Source organism: Plodia interpunctella, chromosome 3 (genome assembly GCF_027563975.2).
Source record: "Plodia interpunctella isolate USDA-ARS_2022_Savannah chromosome 3, ilPloInte3.2, whole genome shotgun sequence".
Lineage (NCBI taxonomy): Eukaryota > Metazoa > Arthropoda > Insecta > Lepidoptera > Pyralidae > Plodia > Plodia interpunctella.
Window position 1 is genome coordinate 4,249,265 of NC_071296.1, and position 17,175 is coordinate 4,266,439.

Genomic DNA, 17,175 nt, shown 5'->3' on the forward strand with positions numbered 1-17,175 from the left:
TTATCTATGAGACAAATATGAGAAAAATAATTTATAAAAATGTATAATGATGAATAATTTACAAATATAAGAATAAATAAAGTATATCTTTTGCCATCTTCTTGCGAACAATAATATTATTAATACCATCTCATAAAAGTTATTTTTGAAACAGAAACTCCAACAAGAATAAGGGATTCCATATGTGTACTTGGCTGAGATACTGCACTGCTCAGCGTTTCCGAAAAATACATGAAATACTATGAATCTCAATCAAAGATTGTGATTTTTAGATTTAATACAAATTTTGATTCAGAAACAAAACGAGAAACCATAAATATATCCCGAAGTTGAATGCGATGGTATATTTATAATAGAATAGAAATGTTCATTTGAAATTGGTAGTTTGGGATATATCATCATAGTAATAGAACTCCTCGAGTTATCGTCAAAAAAATAATGGACGAAATATAAAATATGTAATATGGCGTGTGATTGTGCCGCTACCGTGCAAACGTTTTCTTTCTGAACGTCTTTGTCTAGGCAAAGTTATGGTCAATTTATCGATTCCCGGGTTGTCAACCTCCACAATCCATAATTTTGTTTGGTAACTTTAATAAAAAATACCCCAGAATATGTTAGCGGTGGCCGGACGGCTGTAATTGAAATCGATTGATGTAAATTGTGTATGATTATGGCGGACCGGGTTAGTGCTTTTCTAAGAAGGGGACCCATTTCCATTCCGAATAGTAGGCAATAATTTCTCTAACTTATTTTAAAACAGCTTAGCTAGTATCTCTATTTAAGAATGCAAAAATTGCAAGTGTCTATTCGTCAATAATGAATTATCTGTAAGGATTGCTCAAAAGAGGTCCCTCAGCTAGCAAACTCTTTGTTACAGTAAAAGTTACAGTCACCGAATTAAACAGATTTTTTGCATGTCCAACTATCAATGAACTAGGTACTGTTAACAATGAATGAAACAAACCTACTCAAAAAAATTATCACGAATACTAAAAACTTAACTAAAAACGTCCGTTCAATGCGGACTATAGCAAAATGCATCTAAATATAGTGCCAGGCGCAATGCCTGCCGCGTGCGTCTGGTCAGGGCTGCCCCCCGTGCTCCGCACCCCTCTCTCAGGGCTGAAACCTAGGTCCCACCCAAATCCCATTATGCACAGTCTGTCGAAATTTGTGTTAAGGTAGGTTCAGTTTGAAGGTCGTGTTCATGATGAATTTTTAAAGTTTTTGTTTTTATGACTTTTTGTTCAGTTTTGTTAAGAATTTTGAAATACTTGTATAACATCAGTTTAATATTTTATTTTGTATCCAAATCTTATTTGTGTGTTTATAATAAGCATTCATAAAATGTGTTGTCTTTTGAGTTAGAGCTATGCTAATTTTACCAAAATAACTAAAATTATGGTTTTTTTTTGCAATTAAAAAATCTGAAAATTTAATAACATGTATATGAGATATTTCATCTTCAGTCATCATCTTCAGTCTAGACATGTTTAGTTTCATGTTTCGACTTAAAGAACTTCCTGCAGAAAGTCACAAAAGAGAGTAAAAAGGGCAGCCCTTTACTGAAGTGTCTCATATGCAAAACCTAGGCTTTCCACTCAGGTGGCAACCCTGCGTAGTTACATAAGGGGAGACCGAGGAACGTGTACATAAGGGCGCGCAGTGCGAGTACTTGTGATGCACATTTATGCAAGCACTAACACACGCATCGCTCCGGTCACTCGGCCACATGACTTGAGTCTTCAGTGACGTAGGTCAGGTCTTAGCAATTGAAAGCAGGCTGGGTAATGAAGTCTTATGGACTTAATAATGTCGCATCAATGTACTTTAGTTTGAATCGTGATCTTTATTTGCGTTAAAATGAGATTAAATCAGGATGGAGAATTGACGTAGATTGAAGGTGGCCTAATACCAGTGGGTCACTGGGGACCGATGATTAGTAAACATTACCTATTAAAATGTAAAATAAGATTGTTAACTTTGTATTATTATGAAAACAACAATGATATACCTATTTCCTCTAATAAGCAGGATATCTTCCTCATTTCCCCTATTTTCACATCCATCCTTTTTCCTTTCCATTAGCCCCACCCTACGCTTGAATAGTTGAAAGCATTTGTAACAAATTCTCTAACTTACCCATTCAAGTCAATACAATACATGTCCACGCTCTTGCCCTTAAAAATTATGTGAATATTCCTAAACTTATTCCAATTTATTTCCATTGAACTATGGAGCCGTCCTCAATTCCCTTCGCAACAACTAGGTATCTATTAGCGTTCTAATAAACGTATAATTAACTCTCAAATTTTATTACAAACATACTCACGACTTTCTCATTGTAATTTTCGCCTCGAATTGTTTGCAATTAGGTATCTAGCTATAAAGGCCGCGAACTGTACACACAAGAACATTATTTGTGTTCGTACATCATTTATGTATGTGTGAATGTCGGTCAGAGCTTGTGTGTGTGTCCACTTATGTTCGGTCGATGTTAGCAATCGTATTCATTGCATAGTCGATCAGCATGTCACTTTTGTATGATGTAAAATTAACACTAAGGTACATGATTCATTTGTTTGCCCCATTGTTATTCTCCAGTTAATTTACTTTTAAGTTTTAAGGAATCTTCGGATTTTTAACGACAGCAGCTTTTCTTGGCTACAAATGATTTTTCGACATTGGGTTTCATTGTGATTATAATTTATTGCTAAGAAGAATAATCCTCATTTTATTAGCCTTAAGAAGGATTTAATTCATATCTTCTTGTCTTCCAGATCTTCCCGATTCTAGAATTGAGACTACGTCTAATTTAGTTTTTAAAAAAAGGTAAAACCTCTATTGAATAATAGCAATTTTTCTTGCTTCAAGCTAAGTTTAATGACTCTTTACTACTACTACATGTGCTAAGTTTTATTCTGTGTGTGAATTCGAAGGTTACAATTAACATAAGCATAGTGGGTAGTAGGCAAACATTGACATTACACAGACAAAAATGACTTAGGGTGAGTTGCACCGTCAAACTTGACGTTGACTTTAACCAGCGCGCCACCGCTGACGTTTAGACAAAATGGCGTACCTACTTTGCGTTTTGCTGCGCACGTTAAAGTTAACGTCAGAGTTGACTGTGCATCCCACCTTCAGGTTTCGAATTGATGTAAGTAATAACATAAAGAACGAGTTTTTCATGATTTCAAAAATGTTTTGAGACAGCTGGTGAAAATAAACTCATTAATAAAAAAGTTACATGGCAACAGTCTATGAGCCTAAATAGCAAAAAAATATTATTCGACTTAATACAAGTTATGGCAAATAAAAATCAATCTATTTTGAATAATAAAATCATTCCTATCGCCACGGATGATTCGTGAGTCATACAATTCATGGCATCCTTTTTTGATGAAATTTAACACAAACAAAACCTTAAGGAGCAACATATGGTAGAGTAGTATATAGGCATACCTAATATACCTTTTCTAGTATGATTTTACTCTAACAAAGCCGGGACGAGACCTTAGTGTTGTAAAAATGCAAAACATTTTTAACCAGTTTTTTTCCAATTAGATGTACGTGTAAATATACTTATTTGTATTAAATTTTTGTGAATGCCAAATGAGTCTGTATCTTTGGGTACAGAGGTCACGTGGCCCGGTGTTACGTTGCGTAAGCGCAGTGTCGTTTACCCCGCGGCCTTCGCTGTGTTCGCTTCCCGCTTCACTAGTGACACCATCCGTCCTACTTCTATTAGGGCTACCACACGTATATTTTTAGTCAAAGTCGAAACAAAAATTTTATTTCCTTTCATTTGCTGAGTGCACGTATGCTTGCGTGTGTCTTCTAATATGTATAAATATAATACATTCACAATTGTAGTAATTATGTAAAATTTTTAAGAAAGCAGCAGGTCGTTCCCATTACGAGTATCATTCGATTACTCACTGGGAAGTCCTAGCCTTATATTGTAATCAAGGTTACTGGAATAAATGACTATTTTATTTAATATTATATTATTATTTGCCTTGATGTTATATTGAAAAGTGGCCTTTATTTATTATTCCTTTTCCATTGAACCAGTTATCAAACATTTATAGCTTTTAGGCACTAAAAGACAAGAACCAAGTTACAACAAGTTAGACAATTTCACATTTTTAAAATAAACTTGCAATTTCAATAACATGTTTGTACAATTCTGTATGGAAATAGTGAAAACAATTATAAAAGTTTAAATCGTAAGATCTATAAAAAATGAGAAACAAATATCACTTTTTTTTATAACACTATCGAACTAAGAAAGATTACTTTTTATTAATAATCATTTCATCTATCGTAGTAGATGGAACTGATATTAAAAAGAAAAAAAAATAAGAATTTTAACATTTCGAATAATTAAAATTAAACATTGATCAACCCTACAGAGTCAACAGAGCGGCCACGCGTAGCCTTGTGGTTGTTTACTTCAAACATTGTGGCCTCTATTGCCAAAGACATAAGGCGAAATGGCGAGGAAACCTTATCTCCATCTAGTATTTTCGTACTCGACCTGCGCTAGTTATCTTAACTATTTCGATTCGGGTTACGTTATGATTACGTGACGTCTGTCTGGACTATTTTAATTTTAGATACAGTACACGTCTGTATCCCGTACGGAATAGGCAGAGCCTAAAGTCGCGTAATTCGAAAGCATCGTTTAGCTAGATAGCGGGCAGGTTACTAACTAATCCATCGGTATTGCCTACAAGAAGGCGCTTTCCCTTAATTGACTTTTATAATCTGCTGGAAAAGCTGCATGGTACATCTTTTATTTTTCTTTGCAACCATGTTAGCTTCTGGGAAAAGATATATTATAGACTAGCTCTGTCCCATGGCTTCGCACCCGTGGAATTTCGGGATAAAAAGTAATCTATGCGTTATTCCAGGTTATATTCTACCCGTGTACTAAATTTCATAACACTCGGTCCAGTAGATTTTGCGTGAAAGAGTAACAAACATACATCCTCGCAAACTTTCGCATTTATAAGTGGGATAAATCATTATTTAAATTTAATTTATCTTACATTGATTTTAAGAACAAACTATGTTTGGAAACCTTGTGCTCATTTTTATTATGCTTATTTCCTATACTATTTATTTTTAAATATTATATATGATCTTGATATCTCCTGTTCCAGATTACAACGCCGCCCCGCTGTTCGCCTCTGAAAACGCCTCCAGTGGTAAGCACATTACTCATATGTACATCATTTTATACTCATCAAAAACATATACATTCCCTACTTTCATATCAATCATTTTCTGCTTATAATCATAGAAGCTTTGATAGGCTTGTTTTTTACGATGTTTTATTAGATCGATAATTGTAACGCAAGACACTATTTAAAGCAATTATAAGTATATTTGTTGTTATTCTAATGATGCTATAGTTTCATTGTGGCTTTACCTCAGCTATAAACTTCTCATTATGTACAGTCAGGGACAAATAATCATGTAGTAGTTAGGTTAGGTTTATAAGTCCTCGACTCTACACGTTTGTGCTTTAAGTTTTCAATCAATCAATTATTTTAGTTTATAAACACTACATATTTACCACATTGGTAATCAAAATTGAACATATGCATTTTCTACGATCATATTTAAATAAAAATAAGAAAGTTTAATATTCGCTGGCAGCTGTTAAGGTATATTTTACTTTCGAAGGCAAAATATATAGTTTCGGAGCCATTAAAGCGTTCAGAAGCCAGAAAACCCTTGGCAAGGACTGAAACCGTATATCACCCTAACGACCCCGCCAGCTCCTGTCAAATAAGATGTATTATCCTTGTATGTTATATTTTCCGAGAAAAATTATTTTTCTATATACCTAGTTTCCTATCATATTTTAATAATCTACACTAAAGAACGAACGATCAAACGCAAACCTACACGAAGAACGCATGAAAATACTCGTAGACTTTTGATGACCTCTGGACACTTGGTAACTCCAACGTGGTACCTAGTATAAGAACTAATGAGCAATATTTTCGTAGTGCTCCCGATGCCTTGACCTACTATTCTCGATAAAATCCGCACCGAGTGACCTAAAAACCAGGTTATACGTCATAGATGCGAAGGACTTGCCGAGGATGCCCTATTCTTAGATCGACTTTTAACATTTCTTTATAGTTCATATTACTTATTGCGTAATAAAATGTAGACAGAGTTTCTAAGTATTTTTTTAAATACCACCAATATATAATATTATACAATACCACTTTCTTAAATCAATTAAGTAGGTACTTGTTGGGTATATGGATTTTAAATATGTTGTCTATTTGTATTATTATTAATAGTGAGTACTCAGTATATTGAAAATCTATAAAATGATGACGTGAATTTAAAGTACTGACGATGTCAATTACGCAACATAATATCTAGATTTCGTGCCACGTAATAGATACTACGGCAATATGTGGAACTATTTGTAACATATTCGCCACATTGTTATTGTCATCGACAGTAGCGCCGCCGTCTGCGGGACAACCTTCGTGGCGCGATCTCTACAAGTTTTTGTTTCATATTGTGGGCAAAAATGAGGCAACTAAAATACTCAAGTCTACGCATTGCTAGGAATAGTACACTAGTGCCTTACATTAGCAACTAGAAACACTTGAACCAAGACAAGATAAGCGTGATTGGATTGATATCATTCGACCGATACCAATAGGTTGTTAACCCACTAAGATAACGTATCAGACCACGGCCTACATACTTCCGTAGTATGTTTACAGCAGTATATGGGTTAATAAGAACACGGGGGTTTGTTTTCCACAACATTATTTATCCGATTCTATGCACTTAATTCTTGTCCATTATATAATACATTTGTAAAGCTATAAGGCTTTGGGCACATAATGTGTAATACCTACGCGTTGTTATGCACACTGTCTTATGTTCCTGTGGTGAACGCGTGCTCTCGTGGCCGCGATTCTGCAAGAGCATCACAACCAAGAGCGTACTGGACAAACAAATTTTAATGCCAGCTCCACACTGTCTCCGAACTCGGACACATGCCGACACGAATGCGTGAACATTGTATAGTTGGTATGAAAAACCAGCACTGTACCGAATCTGCCAAAGTTTGGCAATCTGTATCGACAACAGTGTGAAGCCGGCGTAAAATTCAAGAAGAGCATCCCGGCCATGTGCGTCGCAGAACAAGAGCCTAACGGCTGGACACAACGCGTTACATACTTGTGTAAATGAGATAATACAACAGAGTTTGCGCCATGATCTCGGCGTGTTCGGGAACGTATGGAGCGCCTGTGCGGATTGCGATATCAGAATGGTAACTGTATGGTCATTATTAGCGGGAGGCAGAGAGTGGCCCTACGGACAACTAGTACTATTTATTATACATACTGTGCATATTTATTTTCCATAACCTATATCTTTTTTCTTGATTCATAAGTAGTGCAAATGTAACCATTGTTAGAAAACCTTCTTCAAATAGGACCACATAGTAGGCAGTAGGTCGGTAGCCATATTGCTCATTTAAAAACTAGTACCCACTTTATATCTTGGCGCAGCTGATAACATCTTTTTTCCACACGAGTCACGTTTCACTCGGTTATCTCTACGAAATATTGCAAAACCCGATCAGCTGCATTCTATGGCCGCTTGCGCTTGCGCATAGACGCCGTAAATTGTGGTGCAAGTGTTGCCATTGGTTTTATCAGGATCGACCAGTATTCAACTAGCTTATGAAAATTTTGCTCCTTCGAGTGTTTAACCACAAATACATCTTTGATATAAAACATAGGTCTGGCGTAAAACTGAGCTTTCCGATATTTTTTCTTTTTCCTTGGCTTCATATATTTTTTCTTATTTATACTTTTATGATAATCTCCGGCTTAGAATATCTGTTAAATTAAATTTATCTATAGTGAAATTATGTTGAGTCAATGCTATAATAATAACAACATGAGCGCGTCTTCATAACATGCTGCATATTGTATCTAACAAAGTTTTTATTTAGAATACAAAATTATTTATATAACAGGGACATGATGCAAATTTACCTCACATCCGCTCAGACATTTCAGAATTTTAATAATGCATGCGGTGATCCTTTAACATTTGACTTTGAAAAATTTAATCCAGGTGTTAGTGAGACAAGGATCTCAATGTTTCTTAATTTTAAAGCTCACAAATAATCTTCCATCTTATTTGTTACCCAAATAAAGTAAAACATAGAATACATCGAATCTCCAATGGTGATAACTATCCACATATAGCCGGAAAGTTGAAATTGTTGATCGGTTACATAAAATGTATACCTGAAAATTAAAGATTTTTTTTTTAATTTTTAAGTTTATTACGAACAGACAGACGCGGAAGAGAACTTTGTTTTATAATAAGTATGTAAAAATGATGCAGGCACCATCTTTACATTATCAAGTGAACGAACAATAACAATCACATGTCGAGATATTTATTTATACATAACGCAAATTTGACAACATCAATTTACACAAAAATAGCTAATTTTATTATCGTCAATGTACTTCGCAACCAAGTATTGTGGCGGTAAGTAAATTTTGTTGTAATGAAATATTCAGAATTGAAAAGGCTCAGGTCTGACCTTTCATTGTAGGAAAGTTGGCACTATGTCGGTCTCAATGGACGGATCGTGTTTAGTTAAAATGCATGAGGGAAAACAAAACGAGTTGAAATCACGAGCTGCTTGGTTTTGAAGAGTTAACTATAAATCTGAAACGTATGAGATGACGGCAGAAATTTCTCTGAGGTGAATGTGAAATACTTTGGAGCCAAGAAACAGTAAATATTGTGTTTGCACAGATTTAGAAAATCGATCCTATCTTTATTTTCATGTAAATTTTGCATACCATTTGATTCAAATCTGGAAATATTCTTTCAATTCCAGCTAATTTTTGAGTCAGTTTAAGAAAACTGATCTCTCGGAGACTTTAATGTAAATTAGAATTTCCCCTAACGGACCATAGAAAAATTCTACAGTTTATAAAGGGCAAACAGGCATATTCCTGTAGTCAACGACCCGCAGTGAATGCTCGGTATTTAGAACACCTTATTTTTCGCATCATGTAGCATTCGTAATATCTTCTCTCACTTCTTTCTTTCAAATGTTCTGATGTTATAATAACCTAAATCAATCTAAATCAACAAATCAGTATATAACATCGCATTTATGTCATTTAAACGTATGTAGATATAGACTATTGAAATCCCATTTTAATTACCACGACCACCGCCAAAAACATAATAATGTGCCAGTAATATATGCTAAACGTCGTTTTGTTTTGGCACAACCCACTTCCTAAATTACATTGTGCGGTTTTATTGACATACATTCACGTGGCTTTTGATATAAACAATGAACGAGTCTATTATGTTTATATTGTCTACCCGTGAATATTATTACTAAACATTTTCAGGATTTTTCAATGTCATACGAGTTATTATCAACTAAGTAATGAAATTATAATATTTTAGGAACATGCTACCATGGCTTTTGGCCACCTTTGTTTTTTCTTTATCTAGGTTCTTGACTTATTTTACCTACTAGTTAAAACTGGTCATAATAGCATGGAATCATTTTACAATAAGGTTTCGAATGTATGCTAGATCATATTGGGAAAGTAATTACCTAATTATTTTTTCATACGATACAGACCCTGTACTTTCTCCGTATTTTGACGTTAATAAAAATTACATTCTCGCCAAACATATTGCATACCTTTCGTACGATTTCAAGCATCTATTTTTATCTAAAATAATTTATGAATAATATCAATACTGAAATGCACTTTTCACTGTTAATTTATGAACGTACATCCACGATGGCGTCGTAAGGAATCGTTTGAAGATAACATGAGATATCTAACTGCCACAGTTATCATACAGTGAATAATAACCAGTGGTCAGATGCATTAGTTAGATTTATTCACTACTTCGTGTTAACGTTATCAAGTTGACGCATTTAAAAGTCAGGAAACATGGTCGTTGGTCGTCTGTATAAAATATTCAACTTACTGTTCGAAGCTTATGCATGATGTACTCTTTAAAAATACGTATATCTGTCCAAAAGAAATAACGGGTTACCTCAGAGTGTGATGTAAGAATTGTAGTTACAAGTTGTTAATAACGAGACTTAATGTTTGGGCTAAAGTAAAGTTATCAATTTTATTGAGACTATATGGTAATATAGTATTACCTAATGTAATGAACTAAATTAGTATTACTAATCTTGTACCCTTATAGCCTTATATACTAATCTACTAGTATAAGCTTTTCTAATATAAGCTGTGCCGAATTAAGTGCAGATTCTTGCGAGTAGGTTTTTTTAATGTATATTATACAACTTGGTTAATTATATAAATAAATACAAACATGTATTTCAATTTTATATTTAAAATAACTTATGAAAAAACATGAAACTCATCGAAGTATCATTCTTCGGAAGAAAACAATATTTTTTCTCACAAAAGAAATCGCGCTGTGTGCTAATTAGCTATAACGGAAAATTCGCAAAATATTTACAAAAAAATAACTCGAAGAAAATAATTGTACGGTGTTATTGTTCGCCGGTAAAAGTTTTGGCTAATTAATTATGCTGGGTCTAAATTAATGTTCAGAGTCGACGGCTAAATAAAATGGCACGGTCTGGAATTGCAGAATAAGATGATTACAGAGGGAATTATTTAAAAAAGAAGAAGTTTACTGAATTTATAAAAAACTTCTTTTTTTTAATTAATAAATTTGGCCGCGGGCCATAGCTGGTATAACACAGGACATATTGACATATTCTAAAATTAATATTGACCAAAACGTATATGACCGTCATTGTCAGAACAAATTTTACATACCACCAACATGAATTAATTGTAATGGCTTATTTAACAACATAAATTCTTTAACAGCCCGTAGTCTAACACAAAGGGCTATATCAGGCAACCTATAAGGTAAGTCCTAAATTGTCTCTCTTGACTCTCCTTACTTTAGGCCGTGGGCGCTGGCGCATAAAATATTTTATTCATAATAATTGATGGAATAAATCCGACAACGGTTGTCCGACCCGCACTTTTGTTGTTCCTTGTTAAATACGAAAGATAAGTAACCTTAGTTAGGTCTTAAACAACATTGATTTATAAGTATACATTCAGCTTGAGAACGGGTTTCTATTTATCAATAAGAAATGCTCACAATCTTTTACAAGATCCACACACAAATATTTGTATGCATATGGAAATATGCATAATAATTTTTTGTTTGGCCTTATTTAAAAATTTAAGCATTAGATTGAAGTGATTTTGGTGTAAATGTAAAGATGAGATGAGAGCTGGAGAGTGACATGGCTTTACCTATGTCACAGATTACATAATACCCCAGTACCTATGTCAACGGCCGCGGGCAACAGCTAGTAATATAGGTGTAATATATAATAGATTGACGACAGTGAATATTGGAAAATGGAACAGTCTATACCTACCATAGATTTGATGAAATGATCTATACAAAATTTCTTCTGCTGTAGGTAGTTGATATTGACTATAATATTGCTTTGATTACATTATCTAAAGTCACAATGTTATCATTTTGTGACTTGTATGTTAATAATCCAATTATAAGCGCCGTATAAAATAAACATATAACATAAGATAAAAATACCTGTAATGTTTTTGTTGTCTTCTCAGATATAAACAGGCTATTATTCCAAGTTACTGGTTCAAATGAGAAAATGATAAAAACACGTATTATCTTCCGACGTATGAAAGGTAACAGACACCACATCAAAATATGTCAAAGGTATTGTTGCCGAGTCACGCTACATAAAGAGTGTCGGCTCTGTCGAATTTGTCACTCTATCACAATGGCATTACACGCGTAGGGTTGCAAGTACTTGTAAACAAAGGGATAGGATTCTTTAAGCTCCTTTTGGATCTGCGTGGGCACAACCATGCTACTAGAAAAAATCTATTAACTACGTAAAATTTAGGTTACCTTTGTTCGAAAATCTTGCAGATCTTTTACAATTTTGATGTAGGCACCTAGTCTGTCCTAGACGGGAGAAAAGGAAAGTATAAAAGTTCAAGTGCAACTTTACTGAGACGTGACCCGCTTTCGATTGGCCTAGGATTGAACAAATAGATCTAGATTCTAGATATGGTAGAACGATCGTGCAACATCTATCTTTCAAAAACATCGGAGATCACACTTTCCTACATTTTCTTCCCTATTTCACAAGGCATTCTTAGTTGCCAGAACATTATAATTATGTATTTCAGTTTGCTTTATTACCATAATAGAATTTCCTATAATAGAAACTAGTGTGGTATTTTTGACAATGCAAAATTCTGAATTCGAATCCCAGTCAGATCAAAATGGAAAATTATATTTAAATTGCGTAAAAAGGAAGTTTTCATCGTTTATCGTTTTCACTATCTGTGACTTTGAAATAGGAGTTAAGTGAAGAAATTTACCTGAGTTATGAACGTATCATAGTAATTTCATCACATTTATCACCGCAACCATGCTGTATCTTTACAATGCGGTTGTCTGTACAAAAAACAAGAAAAGTATATTAAGGAAAACACGAACTCGACGGACCACTTCTCTCTTTAGAATCGTGACTCATCTTCGGGAAGGCGATACTCGCTGGTACGGTAATCAGCTTAGGCTCTGCCAGTCAAACTTTTTGTTTCTTTTATTTAGACGGTAGTGGAGAAAGCGAAGAATTTTGTTGACTCCCGAAATGAAATAATATATGATCACTGGTTAACCACCTTTAGTTATTACCAGTGGTCCGTCCCGGGTTCGCTCGGGTATAATACAAAGCGTATGTTAATAAATTTCATCAAAATCGGTCTAGTAGTTTTTAAGATTTTAAAATCATAATATTTTGATGAATCAGCTTAACAAGAATGTATGATTATAATTCTTGTTAAGCTGATTCATCAAAATATTAGTCTTTAGTCTAAACTACTGATGATGTCATATATTTCCTTTCACATCTAACTGTATAAGAATATTAAAAAATCAATCTTATTCTAAACGTGAAGTGAGCCATTTCAAAATATAAAAATTAACTTTTTTCATAGTTTATCCTCTACCACTTTATCTCGTTTCACACGAATCGTGTTATCTTTCCTTCCTTCTCACACCAGTGTCCAGACATTTTTAATAAAAGTTTCTAGATGGCTGTGTTACCTATGTTAAGGCGACAGTCTCCCGTCGTATCGGAATAATAAAATTTCATTGTGGAGAATATTGTGGCAGTCCTCCCATTTTCACGCTTGGTGTTCCTTTCTGCTTGCTTAATTGAATTAAAGTGTGTCCACGTCCTCTGGTATATTTTTCCTTAGCACTTATATTGTCTAATAGTGCTAAACTAACTAGGTATAGGTACCTATATAATGGCGAGTAGAAATATATTTATCAATCATTCGAGAATCTCTACCTACATTTTTTTTTATTTTGAACCCTAACGTTGTGCATGGCCCACTTGAACGTAATGCCATTACTTATTCTCTTATGATCAACTTTTACAGAGGTTTATTTATACTTTCAATTTCTATTCACTTAAAGCAAATCCAGAAATAATAGGGAAACTTTTCAGATATGTTTACCTGCTCATTATTTGTTTCCATTTTTAATAAGTCAGGCAAAAATAATGCCTTAAACAAATCTAAAAATATAAATAGAGTTACTTTTATCTTCGAGGACGGCAGGGTTCGTCCAATCAAAAGTTTTCATGATGTGTGTTATCGCAGGCTCGCAACAGACGCCAATAATAAGAGTGCAGAGTTTGCACTTTTACTTTCGATCCCTTTGAGTTAACGCTGTAACAACCGTATACCACTGATTTAATGGCTTGGGTTGGCTACTTGGCCATAATCTATTTACCGGCTACTATTAATATAGGAGCATCATACAGTCTTAACTTATTTAGATACCTAGATGAATTAAACTAGTTACTTCAAGATTTCGATTGCGGTTTGGTAGAGATCGAAAGGCATATTTATGTTTGTCAGTTAGTATAGAAAATAACATCGTGTATATACCTTAATTTCTTTCTTATCTTTATTATGAACATTTATACTCTTGGTTGGTATACCTAAGCAAGTCTGGCTCGCTCTTCGACATTGTCTTGCTACGAAAATTCAGTTTTTAACATCCTTATTGTAGGAAATGAATAAAAAGATGTATACTTCAATTTAAAATATTTTAATGAAACCAGTTGACACCTTAACATATGTTAAGGTTGGGTAAGAAACATGCAATAGTGTGTTCACAAAGATTTTTGCTAGCAAAGGACTCGATCTCAGAAACAATAAAGCCTGAAAGAATGCCAGTAGTATATGTACGTAGGCAAACAAGTACACTACAATACCACAAAGTAACTTTTAAGCTAACCACAGATTAAAGACTCACCAAAGTACTTACATTGCCATAAACTACCACATACCCTTCTATCCTCACGTTGTTTTACAGATACAGTGCGTATCGATTGAGCCATTGTAGGTCACAGAGACAGGCTCTCGGGTCAAAGGTCACGGGTAGGTCGGGCCGCGCGTAAATAGTCTGTTCTGCTGAGGGCGAAAGAGCCCTTGCTAGGGAGAATCGTAAGTCGTTGAAGGACTTTTGTTTTATGAGATGGAATTACAACTTTTATATTAACTCATATTTTTTAACAATTGAAAGGCATTGTAACTTTTGTTAAAAATATATAGTTTACAAGCTGTAATCGATTTAAAGAATGTGAAGTCTTTTTAATGATAGAAGTCGTAACTGACATACCTATGACCGTTATTTTTTATGTATGTAGGTAGTACATATTGTAAAATGTCATTCAAACCATAACATGCACGCACACTCTGAATAAAATTAATGCCACAGATTGAGTAGCCTCGCCAATTCTCCGTCGTCAATCGAAATGATTTCCTAATTGAGTCATACTAAAATAACGTTTATCAAGAATTACTTCAATTTATTACCTTATTTATAAGTTATAGTAAATTATCAAATTAATGTATATAAATGCATTTCGTTGAACTCATTTCATGTTTAACTTCTTATTATATCGATTACTTCTGTAATTATATCGATTCTCTGTTTTGTATATGTTACTCATTCTGTCCATAGTGTCTAAATAACAATTTATTTAGTTCTTTACAAGAGACGTCTTCTAAAGAGATTGTTTGCTACCATTATTTGCATTCAACGTATAAATTCTCCCTCGCGTTTTGCAAAACAGACCATTTCCTTAATTGAATTTGTGTTGTTTTTACTCTTGTGGAAAATTGGCTTTGTGCATTCGATACACGACCGTGAGAGAGTACTCCGTTGTGCAACTTGCATAGAGCTTCTTTTGTGAAATGTATGTAAATGATTATAGACTTTAGCATCGATGCAACTCAAACGGAATGTAAACTACAATTTTTTCGCATGAACTTCTCTGTTATTACAATAATTGCATATATTTTATATGGCGGCATTGCAAATTTATACGTTCGAGTAATAATACTCGTTATTTAAGACAACTAAAATAAAGTTAATTTATAGTTACTTTTGTAACGTGTGTAAAGTTTGCAATGTGGGGGATAACTAATAGGGAATAATAATTACACTAGAGGTCCTGAACTATTTCTAAATGTCTAACCTTTAGAAAAATATGATTTGACATGTAGATAGGTGGCAAAGACAAAGGTTATAAAAGTCCTGTCAGATGCCTTTTGACTGGAATAAGGTCTGTCACCAGTTTGTAATGTGTACATAACACAGTAAATAAGATAGAAAGAATACAATCATTTAATTATATTAGAAAAGGATGAACTGATACATTATCACATCTATATTTACTCGCATTTAACAGAAAATTTGCACTTCGCAAGCATCATTGCGTAGGTTTCTAAATATTGCTTCCCAAATGTATTTATAGTCAGTAAGTATTTTTAACAAAACACGACACTGTAATCGTGCAAGTACAACAAGTTTGCCGAGGAAATTGGATCCCACTTCTGAATACGAACGAAATCGAAATCTTGAAGACTCGCAAACTCTTCAACTTCGAGTCTTGTTTGCAGTTTATCTCGAATTTCCGTTGAACTTTTTTTCAATAATATTATATATTCATTTGTTTATAAGTATTAACTTATTTTTAGGAAGTAACTAAAAATTGTCATAATTCCCATAAATCGGAACATTATACAAAAATATTATGGCATCAACAGACATGCCACCATAGTTTGATGTATGTACACATAGAAATGTCATATATAGCGCTTCGGAATATTTCATATAGTTGATCTTCTACTTTTTCTACTGTTTTAATTGCAACATATTGTAAATTTAAATTAAATTTAAAGTCGATAAAGTCACGCGACTTATGTGATTTAAAAAAAATTACTTCTGTTATATTCATTGTGTGTATTATATAAGAGTTCAGACTTGGGCTTCACCTCCACTTGGATGAAACACAGGGTACTGTATACCATCTAAGTAGCTTTGATTTTAAAAATTACCTATCTAGGTAAATCCAATACAATGACATGCATCCGACAACATAAATGCATTTCATTATATTTATCGAAACTGTGCACATATTCATGGCCGAATCGAGAACGGAAATAATCCCACACAAAACAATTTCCTATCCACTCATCTGTGATTCAGTCACAAGTAAACAAATCAAATTTAATTATTTTTTTGTTGTCTAAAACTCTTCAAACTTTTTCACACACAAGAAAGTTCACTACTTCAGTTTTCTATGTTTAATGGCTAACTTTGATAAGTATGGATCGAAAATTACGTATTATTCACGTGAATATGTCTAGTATGAAATCAGTTCAACACTATACTCTAAATATAATAACATAAACGTCGCAGAAATTGCAGTAGGCTAGCTTGCCACGAGTACATAATGCGTCCGCCACAGATCTGCCAGTCTTGGAAGTGACTAAGTACATTAATTTTATTATGAAATAAAGAAAAAATATTTATTGGGTAAAAAACATAACATTAATTAATACTTCGAAAAAAATACAGTTTGCACCAGGATTTCGTTGAGATTTGTATCCTAGCGTGAATTGGAATGCTGGTAGGTACCAAAATGTAAAACTTTATACTACTACTTTGATAAATATTGTATCTACTCAT

General features: G+C 33.8%; 1 protein-coding gene across 3 annotated transcripts in view; it reads left to right on the forward strand.

Moving 5' to 3' along the window:
- Window positions 1-17,175, forward strand: part of EcR (Ecdysone receptor) — a 187,973-nt gene that overhangs the window by 62,051 nt on the left and 108,747 nt on the right. For all 3 annotated transcript variants that reach the window (XM_053769155.2, XM_053769154.2, XM_053769156.2), the window contains one exon: window positions 5,175-5,219. The gene's annotated coding sequence lies outside the window, so the exon portion shown is untranslated. The remainder of the gene's footprint in view (window positions 1-5,174; window positions 5,220-17,175) is intronic.